The sequence below is a fragment of the Ceratotherium simum genome, chromosome 16 (assembly GCF_057802395.1).
Source record: "Ceratotherium simum simum isolate JZ-2026a chromosome 16, ASM5780239v1, whole genome shotgun sequence".
Lineage (NCBI taxonomy): Eukaryota > Metazoa > Chordata > Mammalia > Perissodactyla > Rhinocerotidae > Ceratotherium > Ceratotherium simum.
The window spans coordinates 60358778-60382765 of record NC_141915.1 but is presented as its reverse complement, the minus strand read 5'-3'; the positions used below and the strand labels follow the sequence as shown (position 1 = coordinate 60382765).

The 23988-nt window shown below is 41.7% G+C and overlaps 1 protein-coding gene across 6 annotated transcripts in view; it reads right to left on the bottom strand.

Annotated features, from left to right (window-relative positions):
- Positions 1–23988, bottom strand: part of RPTOR (regulatory associated protein of MTOR complex 1) — a 414631-nt gene that overhangs the window by 296435 nt on the left and 94208 nt on the right. The window lies entirely within an intron of this gene.

The window sequence follows — 23988 nt, the reverse complement described above, 5'->3', positions numbered from 1 at the left end:
ATCGATAAACCCTTAGCCAGGCTTACTAAGAAAAAAAGAGAAAAGGCTCAAGTAAATAAAATTAGAAATGAAAGAGGAGAAATTACAACGGATACCATGGAAATACAGAGGATTATAAGAGAATACTATGAGAAATTATATGCCAACAAATTGGACAATCTAGAAGAAATGGATAAATTCTTAGACTTATACAACCTCCCAAAATTGAACCAAGAAGAAATGGAGAATCTGAATAGACCAATAACAAGTTAAGAGATTGAAATAGTAATCAAAAACCTCCCAAAAAATAAAAGTCCAGGACCAGATGGCTTCTCCAGTGAATTTTACCAAACATTCACAGAAGATTTAATACCCATCCTTCTCAAACTATTTCAAAAAATAGAGGAAGATGGAACACTTCCTAAATCATTCTACGAGGCCAACATCACCCTGATACCAAAACCAGACAAAGACAATACAAAGAAAGAAAATTACAGGCCAATATCGCTGATGAACATTGATGCAAAAATCCTCAACAAAATATTGGCAAACCAAATACAACAATACATTAAAAAGATCATACACCATGATCAAGTGGGATTTATACCAGGGACGCAGGGATGGTTCAACATCCGCAAATCAATCAACGTGATACATCACGTCAACAAAACAAAGAATAAAAACCACATGATCATCTCAATAGACTCAGAGAAGGCATTTGACAAGATACAACATCCATTTATGATAAAAACTCTCAATAAAATGGGAATAGAAGGAAAGTACCTCAACATAATAAAGGCCATATATGACAAACCCACAGCCAACATCATACTCAACGGGGAAAGACTGAAAGCCATTCCTCTGAGAACAGGAACGAGGCAGGGCTGCCCACTCTCACCGCTCCTGTTCAACATAGTACTGGAGGTTTTGGCCAGAGCAATTAGGCAAGAAAAAGGAATAAAAGGAATCCAAATAGGTAACAAAGAAGTGAAACTCTCACTATTTGCAGATGACATGATTGTATATATAGAAAACCCTAAAGAATCTGTTGGAAAACTATTAGAAACAATCAACAACTACAGCAAAGTTGCAGGGTACAAAATCAATCTACAAAAATCAGTTGCATTTCTATATGCTAATAATGAACTAACAGAAAGACAGCTCAAAAAGATAATACCATTTACAACTGCATCAAAAAGAATAAAATACCTAGGAATAAATCTTACCAAGGAGGTGAAGGACCTATACAATGAGAACTACAAGACATTATTGAAAGAAATCCATGATGACATAAGGAAATGGAAAGATATCCCATGCACGTGGATTGGAAGAATAAACATAGTTAAAATGTCTATATTACCTAAAGTAATCTACAGATTCAATGCAATCCCAATCAGAATCCCAATGACATTCTTCACAGAAATAGAAAAAAGAATACTAAAATTTATATGGGGCAACAAAAGACCCCGAATAGCTAAAGAAATCCTAAAAAAAAAAGAACAAAGCAGGAGGCATCACAATCCCCGACTTCAAAACATACTACAAAGCAATAGTAATCAAAACAGCATGGTACTGGTACAAAAACAGACACACAGATCAATGGAACAGAAATGAAAGCCCAGAAATAAAACCACACATATACGGACAGCTAATTTTCGACAAAGGTGCTAAGAACATGCAATGGAGAAAGGAAAATCTCTTCAATAAACGGTATTGGGAAAACTGGACAGCCACATGCAAAAGAATGAAAGTGGACCATGTGCTATCGCCATTCACAAAAATTAACTCAAAATGGATCAAAGACCTGAAGGTGAGACCTGAAACTATAAAACTCATAGAAGAAAATATAGGCAACACACTATTTGACATTGGTTTTAAAGGAATCTTTTTGGATGACATGCCTACCCAGACTAGGGAAACTAAAGAAAAAATAAACAAGTGGGACTTTATCAGATTAAAGAGCTTTTATAAGACAAATGAAACCAGAATCAAGATGAACAGACAACCAACCAGCTGGGAGAGAATATTTGCAAAACATACATCTGACAAGGGGTTGATCTCCATAATATATAAAGAACTCACACAACTGAACAACAAAAAACAAACAACCCGATCAAAAAATGGGCAGAGGAAATGAAGAGCCACTTCTCCAAGGAGGATATACAGATGGCCAATAGGCACATGAAAAGATGCTCAACATCACTAATCATCAGGGAAATGCAAATCAAAACAACACTAAGATACCACCTCACGCCCGTTAGAATGGCTATAATCACCAAGACAAAAAACAACAAATGTTGGAGAGGATGTGGAGAAACAGGAACCCTCATACACAGCTGGTGGGAATGCAAATTGGTGCAGCCTCTATGAAAAACGGTATGGAGATTCCTCAAAGAATTAAAAATAGAGATGCCCTATGATCCAGCCATCCCACTACTGGGAATCTATCCAACACACCTGAAATCAACAATCCAAAGAGGCTTATGCACCCCTATGTTCATTGCAGCATTATTCACCATAGCCAAGAAGTGGAAGCAACCTAAGTGTCCCTCGACTGACGATTGGATTAAGAAAATGTGGTATATATATACAATGGAATACTACTCAGCCATAAAAAAAGACAAAATGGTCCCATTTGCAACAACATGGATGGGCCTGGAGCGTGTTATGTTAAGTGAAATAAGCCAGAAAGAGAAAGACAAACACCGTATGATCTCACTCATATGTGGAATATAAACTAACACATGGACAGAGAAAAATGGACTGTGGTTACCAGGGGCAGTGGGGGTGGGGGGTGGGCACAAGGGGTGAAGGGAGTCATATATATGGTGATGGACAAACAAAAATGTACAACCCAAAATTTCACAATGTTAGAAACCATTAAAACATCAATAAAAAAAAAAAAAAAACTCCAGGTCCTTCTGAAGCAAATGAACACTATAAATTTATCTCAGGCACTTTACAGTTAACAACCCACATTATTATAAATGTTCCCTCTTCTTATCCAGCCAGCTTCGAACAGGCATGATTCCTTTAGAGACTTGGGCTCCTTTCTCTTTCTCATCTCTTCATTAACCAACACTTCCCAAACCTGCCAAGGTCAAAGATTCCGAGTACTGCTAAGTGCTTCTTAGGAGACCAGCTGGGAGAGGGGAAGAGGAAATGGGAGGAGGAAGAGAGCAAGAAAGGAGGGGGAGAAGGAGGGGGTGGGAGAAGGAGGGGAGGGGAGGGGGAGAAGGAGGGGAGGGGAAAGACTGGGGTGGGGAGGGCACGGAAAGATGGAAGAGGGGAGGAGGAGCTAGGCAGGCTGAGAGGAAGAGCAGGGGAGAAAGAGCAGGGGAGAAGCGGCAGCTGTGGGTGGGCGTCAGAATACCCCGGCCCTCAGAATACCCCAGCACCTGAAGCAGAAACCAGTTCTGGGCATAAAAATGATTTTCTGAGGTTTTGTTTCTGTTACTTAAAAAGGGAACAAAGATGAACACAGCTAAATGCATTTGTACTCGGAATTTAAATCGGACTGTATTTCTTGCTGTTTATCATTCAGAGAGAAGGATGAGAAGCCTCTGAACTCTGCTTTCAGAAAGCGGGGAAGCCAAGTCTACCTACCCAGAGCGAGCACGCAGCCTTCCTGCAGCGAGACTGCAGGCAGGAAAATGCAGCCTTCAGTGGGGCCGCCCCCTCCCAGCAGCAGAACCACCAGACCACAGGGAAAGCAGCTTGGCCTTCACTTGTGAAGGTGAAGATGCACTTACTCAACAACCAGCAAGTCCTTTCCCAGCAGAGCCTCGAAGCATTTGGCACCAAGGGACGTGTGCCTGCATTTGGCACCAAGGGACGTGTGCCAGTCCTCCTCAATGGATTATTTGTGAACCCAAAAATTGTAGAGAGCCAAATTTCCATTCTCTCATTACTAGGGAATATATAAAGGAGCGGAAACCTGAGAACCCACATCAGCCAAGATAAACTCCCAAAACAGTGCTGAGCAAAGGAGGACAGAAATGTCAAAAAGAGGGCAAGCTAACCAGGGTCTGTCAGGGTCTTGTTCATACACACACACGGGCACACACACAGGACTACTCTAAAGAAAACTAGGGAAGGCACACAGCCCAGTCAGGATAGGGTTACCTCTGCAAGAGGAGGGGGCTGTCACCAGGAAAGGGCTCAGAAGGGGTTTTAAAGCCACAAGTTGCCCTCTCTTTCTTAAGCCCAATAATGAGTAAAAGCAATTAATTTGATTATTTTCTAAACTGTGCATATATTTACATGCTTGCTTCCATAATAAGCACAAATGGCCTAATTCATTCCTCACCACTAGGGAATGTGTACTATTTGAGAGGAAAATAATGCCCAAAACCTAACCTAAGAATTCATTCAAAGACAACCATAAGTCTCCTAGCTCATTTATGTTCATGTTTTCATGTCTCCAGAGAATATGGAGAAAACTGTAAATAAGATTTCTCAGCAGACTGCTCGGCTCTGCAAAGAGAAACAGATGATTTTTGTCATTTGTCAATTTAGAGCTGCTTACAAAATATAATGGAAAACATACAACTACCCCTGACCTGCAATCCTGTTCCTGGGTATTGCCTCAAGAGAAATGAAACTATATGCCCACACAGATTTTTACACGAACATTCATAGCAGCTTTACTCGTGACAGCCAAAAATTGGAAATAATCCAAATGTACATCAGCAGGAGAATGGATAAGCAAATTTTGTTACATCCATACAATGAGACACTACTCGGTAATAAGGAGGAACGAACCAGTGATACACACAACAATATGGGGGAATCTCAAAAACCATTTGTTGTGTGAGAGAAGGGAGACACAAAAGAATACACAGTGTATGATCACGTGTATGAAGATCAAGAATAGGCAAAACTAATCTATGGTGAAAGAGGGCTTCCCGAAAGTGGCTTCCCTTGGCCAGGAGAAACCGCCTGGGAAGGGGCATGAGGGAACTTTCTGGGTGATCAAAATAGTCTACATCTTGTTTTGAGCGGTAATTAAAAGGGGAGTATACAATTCTCAAAATTCACCAAACTAAATACTTAAGATCTGTACATTTTACTGTATGTAAATGACATCTAAAACCTGGTTTTAAGTTTATAGAATGGCATATAAAAAAGGGATGTTCTAAATTTTAAAAGATTTAAAGAGACATGAAATATATAAAATTGAAAATAGAACAGACCTTTCTGTACACCTCCAAATCTGTTGTTTTGACTGTGAATTACGGAAGCCCTCATGTGCCGGGCTGTGAATCTCTAATGGTATAGAGCACCAGTCCTAATACCCCAGGATCTCCACAACATCCTTTATCACAGCCATCACCTTAGAACCACAGAATCAGAGCCCTGTACTGAAAGAACCTGAGAAATCAGTGACAATATGACAACCAACACACAATTATAAACAACATTCTCTTACCTCACTCTAAAAATGCACCAGAAAATGTACGGGGGAACAAAGATCCCTTTCACAAGAGCAACAGAAACTCTACGTAGAATCTTAGCAAGAAACGCATCAGATCTTTGTGGAGAAATTCTCAGACCTCATTGAAGGACATAAAAAGAAGAACAGAAAAGGGGCTGGCCCCATGGCCTAGTGGTTAAGTTCGGTGCACTCTGCTTCCGCAGCCTGGGTTTGCAGGTTCGGATCCCAGGCACAGACCTACACCACTCATCAGCCATGCTGTGTCGGCAACCCACATACAAAATAGAGGAAGACTGGCAAAGATGTTAGCTCAGGGCTAATCTTCTTCAAGCAAAAAAAAGAGGAAGATTGGCAACAGATGTTAGCTCAGGGCTAATCTTCCTCAGGAAAAAAAAAAAGAGCAGAATGAATAGAAAAGCACACATAGTTACGGTTGTAAAAACACCAGTTCTCCTCAAACTGGTCTATAAATTCGATATCATCCCAATCAAAATCTCAACCAAACAATAGTGAAAACATGGGTGTTAGGTGGGTTTGCCGGGAGCAAGGAGAGCTCTGGGGCTCCCTCTCAGCTCCCTGCTGAGACCTGAAAAGAGATGACCTTACTCAGCTTTCATCTCCGCCTCTGAGACACTGACCTGCAAACGCCCCTCACTGTCTCCCCTCAGGCTGTGACTCAGAACGACTCTGCCCTCCTGATCTGTGCAGCTGGACTCCAGGATCAATGCTGACTCTGACGACAAGTCACTTCTAATCTCTGCCAAATCTTAACATATGCCAAGTCGGCCATACAGTCAATCCCTAACTTGGACTCAAGCCTAACCATTTACCCTCTCCAAACCTGCTAGGAGCTCCTGAGCCCAGGGCTGATACACAGAAGATGCATGAAGGAGAGAAACTTTTTTTTTTTTTTTTTTTTTTTGAGAGGAGGCTCAGCCCTGAGCTAACATCTGAGGCCAATCCTCCTCTTTTTGCTGAGGAAGATTGGTCCTGGGCTAACATCCATGCCCATCTTCCTCTACTTTATACGGGATGCCACCACAGCATGGCTTGTCAAGCAGTGCGTTGGTGCGCGCCCGGGATCCAAACCTGCGAACCCCGGGCCACTGAAGCGGAGCACGCACTTAACTGCTGCGCCACCGGGCTGGCCCCGGAAAGAAACTTAAGTTACATGGGTAAACAGCAGACTTAGAACGTAAGAAAGGTCAGCAGGTAGATGTGATCAACAGAAAAGGGGCAGAAGAGGGGGAAGGCAGAGGTAAGAGAGATGAAAACACCCGTGTGAGGGGCTGACTGCCCAAGGAAGGAGAGTTAGACTGGAGAGCTGGCTGGTTTTTTTTTCTATTTGTTTTAAGCAGGTGAGTAACAGAACCAAAGCAACACTTGAGGAAGGTTAATCCAGAGACAGTATTTAGGGGAGGGTGCCTGGAAAAAAGCCACTGCTGCAGTGGAAGGGTGAGGACATGGGGCTGGTGACAATGGGAGTGGAAGGAAGGGCTGGGACTGAGACCGTGTTGGGAATGGGATCAAGGGACCGGCTGGATCCAGGATTTTAACAGGACATTAACCTGCATCTTCCTTCACTTATTGTGAGTGTTGCAAATATGGATCAATGAAGACCTCACGGAAGGACCTGACTGCCTATGTTGCCATATATGTCCGTCTTTGTAAGCCCTTTGCGGAGGCAGACTAGAGCACAGAGAATGGGAAGTGGGGCAGGCTGGCCACGGGGTAGGAGTGGGCTCAGGAAGACCTGCAGGGTTCTCTGCAGTATTAAACTTCACGGAGCCCCGCTCTGTTCCCAAGTCTGCTCCTCAAAAATGTGGCTATAACTTATATAAAAGAGATGCTATTTGTGCATAAATATAAATGCCAAAGATTGTAAGATACATCATTGCTCTATGGATCACTAAGGAAAAAAATGCTGCCAATTGAACAGTGACAATGCTTTCTCATCAACTGGAATTTTTATCTGATACTTAATAAAAGAGCTATTGTGAACTTAATCAGATAAGTTTATCATTTATCGCCCTTATATAAATAGAAGAAAAAATAAGCCATAGAAATTGGTTAAGTTATTCCTAATACCTCTTCTTCACATGCAGAAGCCCACTCTCTGAGCCAACTTGCCTCTCAGAGCCATCAGTGTCCACATTTTCAATCAGCATCACCCTGTGGGCCAAGAGTGTGGGTGTTGTGACATCTCCATGGCAGTCTCTGGAGGGTTCTTCCAGGTCACAGACCTCCATTTGCAGGATCTGATGCTGCCCTTGGCATTCTACAATCAGGACTCATACTCCCTCCACAAGTGGGCCTTACGGCTAATTGGCTGAAAAACTGATCACTGTCCAGTCATGCCATTGAGTTCACACATGCAAGCAATGATAGCTACATCAAGACTATGTCAGCAGTCAGCACTGATTTTAATATACTGCTCTATTTCAGAGACGTTAATGTGAAAAGAATGGGCATCTTAGAACTGATAGCTAATATTTTCAAGAAAATAGATAACAAGGTGGAAACTTTACCAGAGACCAGGAATCAGTAAAGAATCAAATGGAAATTATGGAATAGAAAAATACAATGGAATCAAGAATTTGGTAGGTCAGCTAAATAGCAGATTGGACACCATAACAGAAGAGGATTTGTGAGCTATAAAATAGGTCAGTAGAAAATATCTAGACAAAAGCACAGAAAGAAAAATAAAAACAATGAACAGAATGTAAGAAACACCTGGGACACAGTGAAAAGGTTTAATACAGTCTAATTAGAATTCCAGAATAGAAGAGACAGAATGGGACAGAACACATATTCAAAGTGATATTAATGAAAAACACCAAGCCACAAGGTCAAGAAGCATCAAACAGGAGAAATACAAAGTAAACCACACCTAAGAACATCTCAGTAAAATGATGAAAACGAAGGAAAAAAGCTTTCAAATCAGCCAGAAGGGGGGGGAAAAAGGCAGAGTATCTTCAAAGGACCAATATTAAGACATAGCCAACTTTTTAACAGAAAGGATAGAAGGCTGAAGATGAGGAGAAAATACTTTTAAACTCCTTTAAACTGAAGAACATCTTTAAACTGAAAAAAAAAATTGCTATAGCATTCTACACTCAGCAAAAATATCCTTCAAAAATGAAATGGAGGTAAAATAAAAACATTTTCAGACAAAATTTAAATAAATTTGTTGCCAACAGACTCTCACTAAAACAAATATGAAAAAGTTTTTCAAGTTGAAGGAAAATGATCCCAGATAGAAGGAGAGAAATGCAGGGAGGAATGATGAGCCCTAAAAAAGGTAAATAAGTGGATAAATCTAAACAAATATTGACTGTACAGTAATACTGTCTTGTTTATACATAGAACTAAAATACATGACAGTGACTTCACAGTCGGGAGGGAAAGTGGGTAAAGGCAAGAGGTAAAGTGTTTTAAGGTTCCTGCACTTTTGAAAAGTGATACAAGTACTAACGTACAGTGCATGTATATAGTAACCTACAGGGTTACCACTAAACTAATATGTGACATATATTCTTAATATGTCACCAATAGAAGGGAAAAATGAAATAATTTTTTAAATGATTAATAAAGAGAAGTCAAAAAAAAGGAAAAAAGAAATAAAGAACAGATGAGACAAAAATAAAATAAATAGGAGGATAGATTTAAACCCAGATAAGTCAATGATTACATTAAATGTAAATGGACTAAAAACTAGTTAAAAGACAAAAATCCCCTCTAACCAGTAGGGGATGCAGCCTTCAGAGCCCCTTCAAGCTCAGGGCCTCCTCTGGCATCCACATTCCTGACTGCATCTCCAAACAGAGCTGAGAGGAGCAAGAGTGGCCGTGTGACAGAACCAGCCTCGAGTCACCCCAGTAAACTAAGAGCCATTGCTCATCCTTTATGCATGATTTGAATCCCTAGCAAGTACTTCTGGGATATGAAGGCAAGTCAGCTGGTTAAATCTGGCTATCAAAAAACAAAGACTTAGATCAAGACATGAGCCAAAGGAATTAAAAAGTTCAGGTCTTAAGATCTTGAAAATGTGAATTCCCTCTTCCTTCACAAGCAGAAATCCTTGCTGTGGTGCAATGTCCACTCTCCAATGTTCCTTTGCAAAGCTGGAGCCTGCTCTTTCCTGGAGCCTACTTCTGCCATTAAGGCAGTCTCCAGGTCCTACGCAAGCCCACTAGCCCAAAGTCCTCCCTTACAAGGGTCCATGGGCCTACTGGAATCCCACAAGGTCCTCCCTCAATTTAAAAGGTGAAGAATTCATATCAGCTGAATGAGTAGAAACATATTCAAATTAAAACAAGCTAACAGTAGAGCTGTGAAAACAAAGGAACTTCTAATTTTCAAAATAACAAAAACACTGAGAGAAATCATATAATTCCCATGTCCTAGATCCTATATGTCCTAGAGAAATTAGACCAAACATTGTTGAAAATACTCACCTCCAAAAGATACAAACTTTTCTGTCTTACTAAATAGATGAGAATAAACCCCTTTTAGAACTAGAGAATTTTACAGCTGAAGTGAATTTTGGAGATTTATCCAAGGTCACAAGTCTTTAGTGGGATTAAAACAGGTCTCCTGACTCCCAGGCAAATGCTGACATAATAATTGTTCAGTCATCATTAAGTACATTAATTAAATAACAGTTGTTGTAAAACAAAGAAATTTCTTTAGGGCCATTAAGGCATGGAACACCCTGAACACCCTTTCCCCATCCTAAACTATCCCAGACAGCTCTCCTTCCAAGTTCTATGTGCACCTGCTTTAAACATTTACAAGTCTAGGGAAAGTATGGAAATCTGTTTAGACCCCCACTATTTAGAAAGTCATCTTCCTGAAAAGAGGACAGTAAACTAATGATGACTTCCATTATCTGCAACGCTCTTCATCACTGAGTTGGGGTATTCACCTATCTATTTTTATGTATTAAAAATAATGATTTTTCACATTGATGAAAACATTACTAAAATTATAAGTAAAACCACTATTTTGTCTAATTTGAGGCTACACCAAGAACCTACAGTTATTAAAGAAATGCCAACCTCACTTTTAGAAGTAATAAATGAATATGGTAAAGTTGCAGGATACAAAATCAACATACAAAAATCAGTTGCATTTCTATACACTAACAACGAAGTAGCAGAAAGAGAAATTAAGAATACCATCCCATTTACAATTGCAACAAAAAGAATAAAATACTTAGGAATAAACTTAACCAAAGAGGTGAAAGAGCTGTACACGGAAAACTATAAAACATTGCTGAAAGAAACTGAAGAAGACACAAAGAAATGGAAAGATATTCCATGCTCTTGGAGTGGAAGAATTAACATAGTTAAGATGTCCATACTTCCTAAAGCCATCTATAGATTCAATGCAATCCCTATCAAAGTTCCAACAACATTTTTCACAGAAATAGAACAAAGAATCCTAAAATTTATTTGGAACAAAAGACCCCGAATAAGTAAAGGCATCCTGAGAAAAAAGAACAAAGCTGGAGGTATCCCACTCCCTGATTTCAAAATATACTACAAAGCTATAGTAACCAAAACAGCATGGTACTGGCACAAAAACAGACACACAGATCAATGGAATAGAATCGAAAGCCCAGAAATAAACCCACACATCTATGGACAGCTAATCTTTGACAAAGGAGCCAAGAACATACAATGGAGAAAAGAAAGTCTCTTCAACAAATGGTGTTGGGAAAACTGGATAGCCACATGCAAAAAAATGAAAGTAGACCCTTACCTTACACCATACACAAAAATTAACTCAAAATGGATTAAAGACTTGAATGTAAGACCTGAAACTATGAAACTTCTAGAAGAAAACATAGGCAGTGCACTCTTCGACATCAGTCTTAGCAACATATTTTCAAGCACCATGTCTGACCGGGCAAGAGAAACAATAGAAAAAATAAACAAATGGGACTACATCAAACTAAAAAGTTTCTGCACAGCAAAGGAAACCATCAACAAAACGAAAAGACAACCTAACAATTGGGAGAAGATATTTGCAAACCATACATCTGATAAGGGCTTAATCTCCAAAATATACAAAGAACTGATGCATCTCAACAACAAAAAAACTAACAACCCAATCAAAAAATGGGCAAAAGACCTGAACAGACATTTCTCCAAAGCAGATATACAGATGGCCAACAGACACATGAAAAGATGTTCAAAATCATTAACTATCAGGGAAATGCAAATCAAAACTACAATGAGATATCACCTCACGCCCGTCAGAATGGCTATAATGAACAAGACAGGAAACAACATGTGTTGGAGAGGATGTGGAGAGAAGGGAACTCTCATACACTGCTGGTGGGAGTGCAAACTGGTGCAGCCACTATGGAAAACGGTATGGAGATTTCCTCAAAAAATCAAGGATAGAACTACCATATGATCCAGCTATTCCACTGCTGGGTATTTATCCAAAGAACTTGAAAACATCAATGCGTAAAGATACATGCACCCCTGTGTTCATTGCAGCGTTATTCACAATAGCCAAGACTTGGAAGCAACCTAAGTGCCCATCAAGGGACGAATGGATAAAGAAGATGTGGTATATATACACAACGGAATACTACTCAGCCATAAGAAACGATGAAATCCAGCCATTTGTGACAACATGGATGGGCATTGAGGGTATTACGCAAAGTGAAATAAGTCAGAGGGAGAACGTCAAATACCATATGATTTCCTTCATTAAGTAGTAGATAATAACAACAATAAACAAACACATAGAGACAGAGATTGGATTGGTGGTTACCAGAGGGGAAGGAGGGAGGGAGGAGGGCGAAAGGGATAAATCGGCACATGTGTGTGGTGATGGGTTGTAATTAGTATTTGGGTGGTGAACATGATGTAATCTATGCAGAAACAGAAGTATAATGATGTATACCTGAAATTTATACAATGTTATAAACCAATGTTACTGCAATAAACAAAAAATTAAAAAAAAAAAAAGAAATGCCACCCTCATGCTTGTGTTCTGTGCCAACACAGTCCCTTACACACCTGTGGCCCACGGCCAGCTGGAGTCTACACGGCACATACCTACCACCAAAGCACCTAGGCCACTTTGACAGGTACATATATTGCTTAATTTTAAGACGATTAGTCATTTTCCACTCTTTGGGTTGTAAATCCCTTTAAGACAGGGCTGTTATCTTCTTACTACGCAATCCCTCACATTAACCTTGTAGGGTGCTATGCTTGGCCAATATTCATTTTTTCTAGATGTTTATCTTTCTTTTTTCTTAAAGAGAGTATTCAATATAACACTTTTCTTTCTACTAAGACAACAATCTAATTTCTCACCATTTGTTGTCTTCCTTGGGTTAAAATGTCCATTAAGTTTAGCTGTTTTAATGCTTGGTGTTGGTAAACAAAGTCGAAGGGAACAGGCTTGCTGAGCAGAGAACCCTACAGCCCGGCTCTCCACTGTTTCAGGGCGGCGCTCCAGACTGCAGTGGTTCGAGTCGATACAATTGGTCTTACAGAACTAGCCATCTCTCACACACACACATACACACAGCAGACAAACGAGAGAGGCGGATAAAGGTGGTTCCTTCTGCCTCACAGTCTCATTCCCACACTAAGGTGACACCTGAAGAATGGGTGTTTTAAATCAGTTGCCTATTAGTAAAGTAATAAATACTCATGATTTTCAAATGCAAGATATACAGAAGGATTTAGGGTAAAAGTCTTCTGCATCTACCCAAACTCACTGTGACAAACGTTTTGTGTATCATTTCAGGGATTATCTGTGTATCTACATTTGTGGGACTAGAATTAATCAACACAGCAAGACACCACAGGCAAACAGAAACTGAGAATGACTGAGGAAGCCACAGGCTCAAGTCTCCCACTGCATGTTCACTCATGGCATCTGATTTGAGTAGAAAGACAGGCACATCTACCTACCTACCTACCTACCTGTCTACTCCTCCATCCATCCATCTCCATATACATATATATCATACACATCTACACTATTAATTTGACAAGCAGGAATAGCTGAATTTCTATAAGTTACACCTGCCTGTTCTAAGACTGCTGAGCACACTTTCTTCTTTTGCTCCTTGCTTTTTAAACTTAACATATTTTGAATATTTTCCCACAACAAAAGTTAAATGGCCTTAGAATTCTGTGTTCCTCCACAGTTTGAAATCTTTTGGAGAGAGGAGGAATGAGAGACGATCCCTTTGATAACATTCTCAATTTCTTCTATGTTTATTGATTTATCTTGATTTTCTATGTTTTCTGAGGTCAATTATGGTCATTTATATTTTCCTAGAAAAGTATGCACCTCATGCAGATTTTCCAATTTATTTGCAAAGTTTTGCAAAGCACTTCTTTACGACTCTTTCGACTTCCTCAAATCTTGAGTTATTTCTCCTTAATTATCTGTACTTTCTCCTTGGATTTTATTGAAATTTCACTAAGTTTTTATAAAAACAAAACTTGTAACTAAAAATCCTACACAAAGATGAATTTAGCTTAGAACATATTATAGTCCAGGGCTACCAGACATGTCAATCAAGGAACCTGCCATACACACAGCCCTTCAAAAGAGAAATTTCCTTAATGACATTGACACAAGTCATGTATAATCCTCTCAGTTCGGCCATGTGCTTTAAATCCTGTCAACCATCCCCCTGGTCACAGCTGATTACAGGGTGGGAACCTCAGTTCTGTGGGATCAACCCACAGATTGGCCAGTTACATGCAGGACCATGGCAAAATAAATAAATAAATAAAAGATAAGCTGGGCCAATCATAGTCTGTCTTTGTTGGGAAAGGCAGTCCGGAACACGCCACATAAGAACAGGCCTGGCACACTTCCTTACAGGCAGATAAAAAGCCTGCCTGCCCGGGCTTATCGCCTAGTGAGGGAATAGCTGGTCTGCTTCAGAGTCACTGTTGCTCCTTGTTCTGCTTACGCACACCAGTCAGTGGTCCTCAGGTATGCCCCCAGCTTTCTGTATTTCAGAGCCCATAGGGTGGGGGGTCCTTCCACTGCAGCACGAAGTGGGGCGGGGAGCAGCCACACTGCCGGCATTGGCTGTGGAGTGGATCCACAGGCTGTGGAGACAGACACACTGCAAGGGGCTGGATCTGGTGCACTCTCCCGCTCTCCTCTTGCTGCAAGTAAATGCTGCACCACGTGAGCCTGGTGTGTGTGTTGTCTGTTCTCAGCAACCTCAGATCATGCACTGGTCTCTCCCCTGGGTGGCACATATTTGCCTTATAACCTTGGCTGCACAGCCTGACCACCCAGTGAATGGTAAAACACTCTTTTGGGGGTAAATTTAATCTTAAAAATCCAACAAAAAAATACAGGTAACAGAGAGCTGAAGCTGAAGAAATATACAGAAGAAAGGTCATGAGGTGATGGTAGAACCATGGGGGTTCATGGCATGACAAACTATTAAGATGAGAAGACTCAGAGTCAGAACCACTAGAAGATGAGTCCCATAAGACAGGGCTGTGTCTGGTTCACACCAAGACCCTGGGCCCAAGCAGGGCCTCACATGAGCAGGCAATCAACAAATACGTATTCAACAGATGAATACATCAGAAAGTAAAAACCAAGTCATCGTGCATTAAGAGGTACAGAAAAGATCTTCAGAGTAAAGCAGAAGCAAACTTAAAGTAGAGAGGAGACACACACAAGGGCACAGATACGCTAGTGATGAGCCACTAGAATGAAAATGCACCACCACCTACTGCTGAGGTCCCCTGCCCACCTTGACCCTCCAGACCTGTACCTGGGTTGTCACAGAAGTCCAGTCCTCTACCACCCCACATGTATTGACCTTGACAGGAAGTTTCTGCATATTATATAATCCAGGTTGAGTGGATCACAGCTCTTTGAAACCAAAAACACGGAACAAATCATATGGAATAGATAATAAAACATGTAATTATATAGTAAATGTATCAATACAGTCATAGAACCTCTTAATGTTAATTTTATAAATGGAACAAATCTAACAGGCCTAGGACAATTTTAACAATTAAATGTTACTATGAAGTTCTCAGCAGACATCACATACATTATTTGGAAAGGAAACAAGTCCTCACAAAAATTACAGCTTAGTCAGTTTAAAAATCTCCATTATGACCTCTTATAAAGACAAATAACCTGACAATAAATGGTATAAGACTTGAATAGACATTTTTCCAAAGAAGATATACAAATGGCCAACAAGCACATGAAAAGACGCTCAACATCATTAGACATTAGGGAAATGTAAATCAAAACCAAAAAGAGATACCACTTCACACCCACTAGGATGGCTATAATAATTTTTTTAAAAAATACAGAAAATAACAAGTGTTGACGAGGACAGTGAGAAACTGGAATTCTCATACACTACCAGTAGGAAAATGGTACAGCCACTGTAGAAAACGATTTGGGAGTGCTTCAAAAAGGAAACATAGTTACATATGACCCAACAATTCCAACCTAAGAGAACTGAAAACATATGTCCACATAAAAACTTGTGCACACACTTAACGGCTAAGCCACTGGGCCGGCCTAACATGAATGAATCTTGAAAACATTATGCTAAGTGAAAGAAGTGAGACACACAATGCCACGTATTGTAGGATTCTACTTATAATTTTATGTTATGTGAATTTTATCTCAAATTTTTAAAAAATTTCCATTATATATCACACCAAGAAGTGAATCCTTGATATTTCAGAGAGGGGTATCCAGAAGCCTTTGTGAACCTCCAATTCACAAATGCCACTGTGACATACAGTTTCCCCTGTAAAATGAAATCAAGTAAAACAGAAGTGGCCATTCCCCTCCAAACCATTATTATTTCCCCCTTGATCAGCACTGTCTCATGTGGCTGGAATATAATTTGACAGCTCTTCTCAGTCACATATGGTGAGCATACGGTGGGCTCCTCATCGCCACCTCCAAATTTTGCATTCCATTCTTTAACGCACCGTATCTTCTACTTTCTGACTTAGAAGCAGCACTTCCTCAGACATCTTTATTTCTATCCCTAGCACGTCCTCCAGAGCTGTTTACACATCGCTCTGTACCATGGGCTTCCAGGTTAACTCAGGAAATCAACATTGCACATGAAATCTGTGAATGCCAGACATCTGAGCTACAATTTTAGTCCTCAAACTGACAGCATTTGGTCCTTATTTGCAATTTGTCACACACAAGGATAACTTTCTTGTTAAAAGGAACATGAAGATGAGAGACGATATCCTTGCGAGGCTTGTTAAGGACAGAGTTAAGTCCTTATTTCTCTCTAAAAACACGATACTTCAAGTAGGTCAATTCATAGAGGAGAGCTGGGAATGGAGTTATCCAGGCAGAGGATGGAGCTGGAGAGAGAGCAGGAAAACTCGGGCAAGCGGAGTGCTTCTAAGTGTGGCCTTCACCAGGTAGCCTAGGAGCGAACGGTAGGGATGGGGAGTAGGGATCAGCCAACAGGCTGTGATGGGTCCCTCCGGGTACAAACACTTTAGTTCATTTATTCTCCCCATTAACTCTCCTTTTACATTTACAAATCTTAAAAGTAGTAGCTTCTCAAAGTTACATTTCTAGGAAGCAGCAAAGCTAAAATTCAACAAGTCCATGTTCTTTCTATGGTTATCAGGCTATGACCTCGCCCTCACCTCTCACCAGCACACTGGTGTCAAGGAGACACCCCCCGGGAAGCTGTCCCTGCCAGTGAGGGGGGCACGCCTGCAAAGGAAGGCAAGGTGCAATGAGCTACCAGCTGAACACAACCATTCGGACACAGAGGGGGCAGTGGAAGAGCCTGATAAAACCAACTCTTTCTGAGCAGTGACTGATGGTCTGAAACTATGCTCGTCGATGTACCACTCACAATGGTGTGGGCTTAAATCCCAAATGGACTCTCTCATGAGTCCATCTCAGCTGCCTCAGAGGGCAGGAGTCCACCCAGTGACGGCAAATCGGTGTGGCCTCCCAGGCCAATTCCCCCAGACTGAGAGCCCCAAAGAGCCTAGAGTTCTGGTCGCACGATAGATATTCGTCCTCTAGACAGGCTGCAAAATGATGTCTTTCTTTCTTCTTCTTCTTTCTTAATGTGTTTGTTGTGTTTTCAAAAGAATTCATAGGTCGTGTCTCTCAGCTGCTCTGAGTGACGGCAGAGGGATGACACTGGCTGCACACTCTCTTATGAAATGCAATGGGAGGTGGAGCTAGAATGAAGACTTTGCTGTAAACTGGTTAGCAGAATCTAACCTCCACATACAGGAGGCTGTATCCAATACAATGGCCTCTGGGGACAAGGCAGGAGAGGTAGTGCATGGGCAGGGCTGAAAAAGAAACTTTCAGCTGACAGCACATAAATCAGAATTCTCAGTGAACTCGTGCATGGAAAAGCTGTCAGGTGAGCAGTGATAGAAGAGAGGGGGTAGAGATGAAGTATGGGAACCTGATTAAGGCCAAAGCAAAAACATAAATAAAATGTTTGTCACAGGTACAAATCTTAACGTTCTGGGCAGAAAGCAGTTAAGTGAAACTGTCAAACCATGACAGTTAACCCCAAGATAACCAGAAGACTTTTCTATACTGTCATGCAAATTTAATGAGTACCTGATGCAAAGTGCTTCAAACCAGATACTGACTTATATAAACTGTGAGCTATCCATCTGCAATTCTGCCTTTGGCTATGAGTTCTCATTTGCAGTTTGTCACAAAAACACAAGCAAGGGGGATGAAGCCCACCTTAGGACCCACAGAGAAGGAAACACAGCTGGTGAAGGCAAGCAGACCTAGGGGCCAGCCCGGTGGCGTAGTGGTTAAGTATGCGCGCTCCACTTCAGTGGCCTAGGGTTCGCAGGTTTGGATCCTGGGTGCAGACCTACACACCACTTGTCAGGCCATGCTGTGGTGGCATCCCATATACAAAATAGAGGAAGATGGGCACAGATTAGCTCAGAGCTAATCTTCCTAAGCAAAAAAAGAGGAGAATTGGCAATAGATGTAAACTCAGAGCCAGTCTTACACACACACACACACACACACACACACACACAGAAGGAGATCTGGCTGGCCTGGGAAAACAGTAGAATAAGGATGATGGTATGACAATGGCATCAGGGTGGCACTCAGGTGACAATACCAATCTCCCTTAGAGGGCCATTTTTACCAGCTGAACTGCAATGTCAGTTTGAGACTAAGGTCATAATGTGACTGCCCCAAGCAAGAGTCACTAGAAGAAAAAACCCACATTGGTCTATTCCACAAATCTCCCCAGAGTAGCTCCCAGGTGGGGAACACAGTCCTATAGCAAACTAGGTTTCTTTGATTCTCCACACCTGACTGTGAAAATCCCAAGAAAGGGTAGAATCCACTTACTTATGGGTCTTGTATAAAATTCATTCCAAAACATTGAGGGGGGCAGGTAAGGAGAGTGGTCAGTATTAATACCTGCTGCTCTGCCCCCACTCCCAGCCCCAAAGCAGAGGCAGGCATCACAGCTGTGGGTCACAAGCACTGTGACCAGCCCCAGGAAGGATACCCACAGGCCAGTAGTGGAAAGTCACCCAGCGGTGCAGTGGGCTCCCAAGCCCCACCCAGCAACCTGGACTGACAGAGCCCTTTCCCTAACACCCACCAGTTCAATGGTCAATCCTGAATGTTTGGCAGCTCGTGAGGCAGGCCACTGGATTCTTTCTCCAAGGTGGACAGGTCAAGCAGTCCCCATTTCAGGGAGGAGGCGAGGAGTCTGACTCTGATATCCTCACTACAACCCCACCATAACACACTGTTACACGCAAGCCTTAGGGTCTGCAAACAACTCCTGTGCCTAAAACCCAAAGGACAAGGCTATGAATGCTCAAACTATGAACGAAACTGTCCACTGGCCTTGGAAATCCCCTTTCTCCCCAACCTCTCTCCTCCTACTGAGACAGAAGAGGGATGGGACTCTGCCCCTCACCCTTAACCACGAGGTCTGGCACCTCCCAGCCCAGCTATTTTTGAAGTCAAGATAAGCAATCTTCCAACCACAAAACTTGCTCCAAACTTGCTCCAAGGAGTCAACCCAACTCCCGCATGCGCACAAAGCCTTGAGATGACTATACGACCTTCCTGGGGTGGCGGTAGTGAGCAACACTACCGTGCTGGACCTACTGGGCAGGTGCAGGGGCCACAAGCCCAGAACCTAGGATGGGTATCACTACCATGAGGTAGATGCATCAGCTTCAGTTGATTCAAGCATGCTCTCAGAAGCATGCAAACAACTCTACGATCAATACCAAAGGAAAAGTTGCATTTCACTTCAATGAAAATGCAACAATTATCTCTTTTTGGCTAAGGGACTGTGTGGTGGAGCTGAGCTTTGTCCCAGACAGACCTCTCCCTAAGTACACTCTGCTTGGCATGAAGCATCATAAAAACATGTCTGTCTGAGAGCAAAACCAACTCTCATCCCTTGACCACACATCCACAGTGACAGACATGAGAGGCAAGATGAACTGAAGGGAAGGCTGAAGTTTAGAATCTGCTAAATGTAATCCACAAAATGTCACTGTGTGTGCATAACTAAGAAGAGTCCCATGTGGATTAACTGGGAATTGCCAGCATCTGGACTCCCTGTAGATCCCACAGCTACTATACAGGACGTGTTGCCTTGGTCACTCACAGACTGGTTAGGAGAGAATGAGCTCCTGCAGCACGGGGCATTATAACAATGCACTAAAGGGCACCTTCTGTCTCCTTTCATAGACAGGCACACTGGACAAATGGGACTCAGTCAGGAGGTCGCTTCAGGTACCTGCCAACAGTAGAAGTATCAGTAAATGTCTTCACCTATCTTAGCAAGTTATAAACGTTCCCACATAAATTTGTTTTTAAGCCACCCAGGAGAACTGCATTTCAGCCCAAGGAAGGAGCCATGGCCCCCGCTGTGGTTTGGAGCACTCTTTGGGGAAAGAACAACAGAGAGACAAGCCCCTCCCTTTGCTGTCTTTCACCGGCTCCAGCTCCTAAATTACACCTTGTACTAAACTGCCAGAACCACCAATTTGTTAGAGAAAGTCTTAAAAAGATAAATTCTTCACTGTATACACTCAGCTTTATAATCTCCTACTCCCGTCTCCCAATAAAGCTTTCAGTTGAGACTTATGATGAAATGAGTGAAGTTTATTTAACTGCAGAATTTTCAGCTGAAACAACTGTTGGTGTTTTTCCTTCAATCTCCTGCAGAACACAAATTTATGTGCCTACAAAGTAATAACGCAGAGTCTTAAATTTAATCAGAAGAAATATTTCACCAGTGGCAAACTGATACATTATTTAGAAAAGGGCTCAACTGGCCTGGCAGGGAAAGCTGGGCCCAAGTCTGGTCACTTCAGAAAAAATATCACTGTCATAGTTTCTCTACATTCCTTCTTAACCCCAAATCACCTTATCAAAATGTTTAATCTTGAATAGTTAAAGCTAGAAAAGTAAGGAGGAAAAAGTAGAAGCATTTTAGCACCAGGAAGGAGATCAGGTCAAGGCCCTACTCCTATGACGTGGCCAGGTTTTCAGTGGTTGATCTTCTGCACTTCCTAGATGGGACTGAGATAGTGGGATTCCCTAGCTTGTTCCTACCCACAGCAACGTGGAGGCATGCGAGGATTTCCACAAACATTAATGAAACTAACTTCATTTCCAGTTGCCCAACCTTTGTGAGTCTTGCTATAAAGGATAGAGAGAAAGAGAAAACCAGATCTATGGGCATCTACATCAAAGGTCTAGAAATTTAATAATGTTCCCATTGTTTTATTGCAGATGCACATCAACCTCTCTTTATTACTGCGGAAACCTCGAAAGCCCTGTAGAGTGCAATAACGTGGTATGTGTTCAGCTTTGCAATGTTTCAAAGGACCCTGATTTACAGTCAGGAACCAGGCACCTTGCACACAAACATCTGAGCTTGGTAACTGCCTAATGTTATGTGCAAACTCTGTGAGGCAGCATGAGGCCTGTCACACACTGAGAACCACACTATGGGATGCCAGGCCTCCCTCCCTCTCCTATAACCCACGTGAAGTTAGCAAAGCAGAGAAGTGAGCCACTTGCACCAGGGCATGGACTAGTACTGCCCAGTGCACATGGCACAGTCCCATGACTGACATCAGCGGCAGGCAGGTTTCCTGCTGCATCCACTACCTCAGGCTTATTTCCAAGATAGATAAGTCTCACTAACGGTTTGTAGCAGCAAAATTTTAAACGTTTTTATCATACTTAAAAATGAATGCAATGGTCTTGGCATTCAAAAAAGAAAATATTAAGTATTCATTGTTGTGGTTCTGCTGCCTGAATGCAGGCAAAAGACCCCACTCTATGTGCATGAACTGCTTCTTTCTAGGCTGCAGCTGTACTTTATTCCAATTCCACTTTACAAACCAACCCAGATGGAATCCCACCTGCACTGGTACACCAACACCTTTCCCTAAGCACCCTGTAATCTGCAAACAGGGAATCTCACCAGCCCTTTGAACTCTCTCTCCTTCAAAAAGTTATTTTGCAGATTCATTCTTTTTTTTTTTTTTTTTAAAGAAGATTTTTTTTTTTAAGATTTTATTTATTTATTCCCCGCCCCCCCGCCCCCCCGCCAAATCCCCAGTAGATAGTTGCATGTCATAGCTGCACATCCTTCTAGTTGCTGTATGTGGGACGCGGCCTCAGCATGGCTGGAGAAGCGGTGCGTCAGTGCGCGCCCGGGATCCGAACCCAGGCCGCCAGCAGCGGAGCGCACACACTCAACCGCTAAGCCACGGGGCCAGCCCTGCAGATTCATTCTTGAAATCTCACTGACTTTAACAAATTTTCTCAGACTAACCGTCTACCCAGAGGACTGCACTCCTTTATATGGATGCTCACCACCTGAGGTTAGCCCTCCCACTCTCATGGGAAGGTAATTTTTCAATTCTACATGTGATCCTACACTGTCATTTTTGGATCTGCAATCATTTCCCTTTATACAGACGTTGCCTGCCTTACGTGGTAATGCCTCTTCCAGAGGCCATGGAAGAGATTTGCTCTTAGACAGATCTTCTACTTTACAAGATTCCCTTTACTGTCAGCTGGTGTGAACTAGCTGATACCTACCCAAGCTAAACTAATAATAAAGCTAGCAGTATGTCAACTCTTAGCACTTCAAAAAAAATCATAAATCATGCCAAATGGAATAAACATACAATATCCTGAAATATTAAACATGTATTCTGAAAGACTGTATCTTTTTATGTAATAATTCTTTAAAAGGAAGAAAGTAATTAAAACAGCAGAGACACATTCTATGAGGAATACAGTTGGTAGATCTGAATTTATCTGGTTACAATCTCTTTCAAACAAATGTATCCAGCAAAAGGCAAAAGCATTAAGTCAAACCCAGGAGACCGGCAGAAGTAGCTAAGTCAGAAAGGCATTCTTTTAAATTTAAATAGCGCTGGTTCTCAACCTTCTAGATGCCAGTGACGTCATGTCTTCCGATGTTACCTGTGCGTGTCGTCCCACGTGGACTGAAAGGGCTGTTGGCGCCACTCACTCACCCTTAAGTGCCTGTCTAGCCTTGGTGAGATCCTGGAGTACCTTCAAAGTCTTCAAAGAAGATATTTACTACTGATAACACCAGGCACCTCAACTATTTGTAAAGGAATACACCATCAAAATATCTCTCCAGTCCTCATCCAAGCCCCAGACACATCGCATTCTCAAGAAAAAGGCTACTGAATTTTCATATAAACCATCAAGAGGTAACGAATTTGATGGAGGAAAAAGCAAGCCTTTAGGCATAGAACAAAATCGCCACTAAGAAACTGCCTTCTAAAGGAATAAGAGCCTATTATTATTGATTTGACAAGTTAGAAATGCAAAGCACAGTTACACCCCGAGATACAAAGATGTTTCATAACCGTGAGTCACCCCAGCACTATGGGCAATGGCAGAAATTACTTAAGGGCACCGTTACAGGTAGGAACAAATCATTTCTGGCTATTCTCTTCTCTTAGAATGTAAATAATGTACAAAGAATTCCTAAATTCCAGATCATGTGGAAAAATGATCCACATATGAAAATCCCAAGCAGGTAGTGTTCACCGGGGTCTCTAGGGCATTTGCTTCTATGAGGCATACACCCAAAAAGGAAGAGCAAAGGCTCACAGGAGGCATGCAGGCAAGGCAACGCAAACCAGCCTTCCCCATCATGCCCTTGAGATGATTCCAGACCCAGCCCACCACATAAAGTTGAATGGAAAGGCACCTCCATAAACACGCCAAATTTCTAATTTTCTATTAAAATTATTAAATCCTCAAACCAGTTAATGAGAAAGGCTAAAAGAAATAGGTCTTTGGGTGGTTTACAAATAACTTAAGATCTTAAAGGCAGTTTGACACAGTTATCATATTCCATGCCACTTCTCTTTAAAAGAAAAAAAAAAAACTGTACGATATAAGCAACAAAAGACATAGTAATTGGTAACTGGCTCCCTAAAAAGAACTTTACCTTTTGAATCAAAGACAAGGCATAAATAGGTGTCATCTTT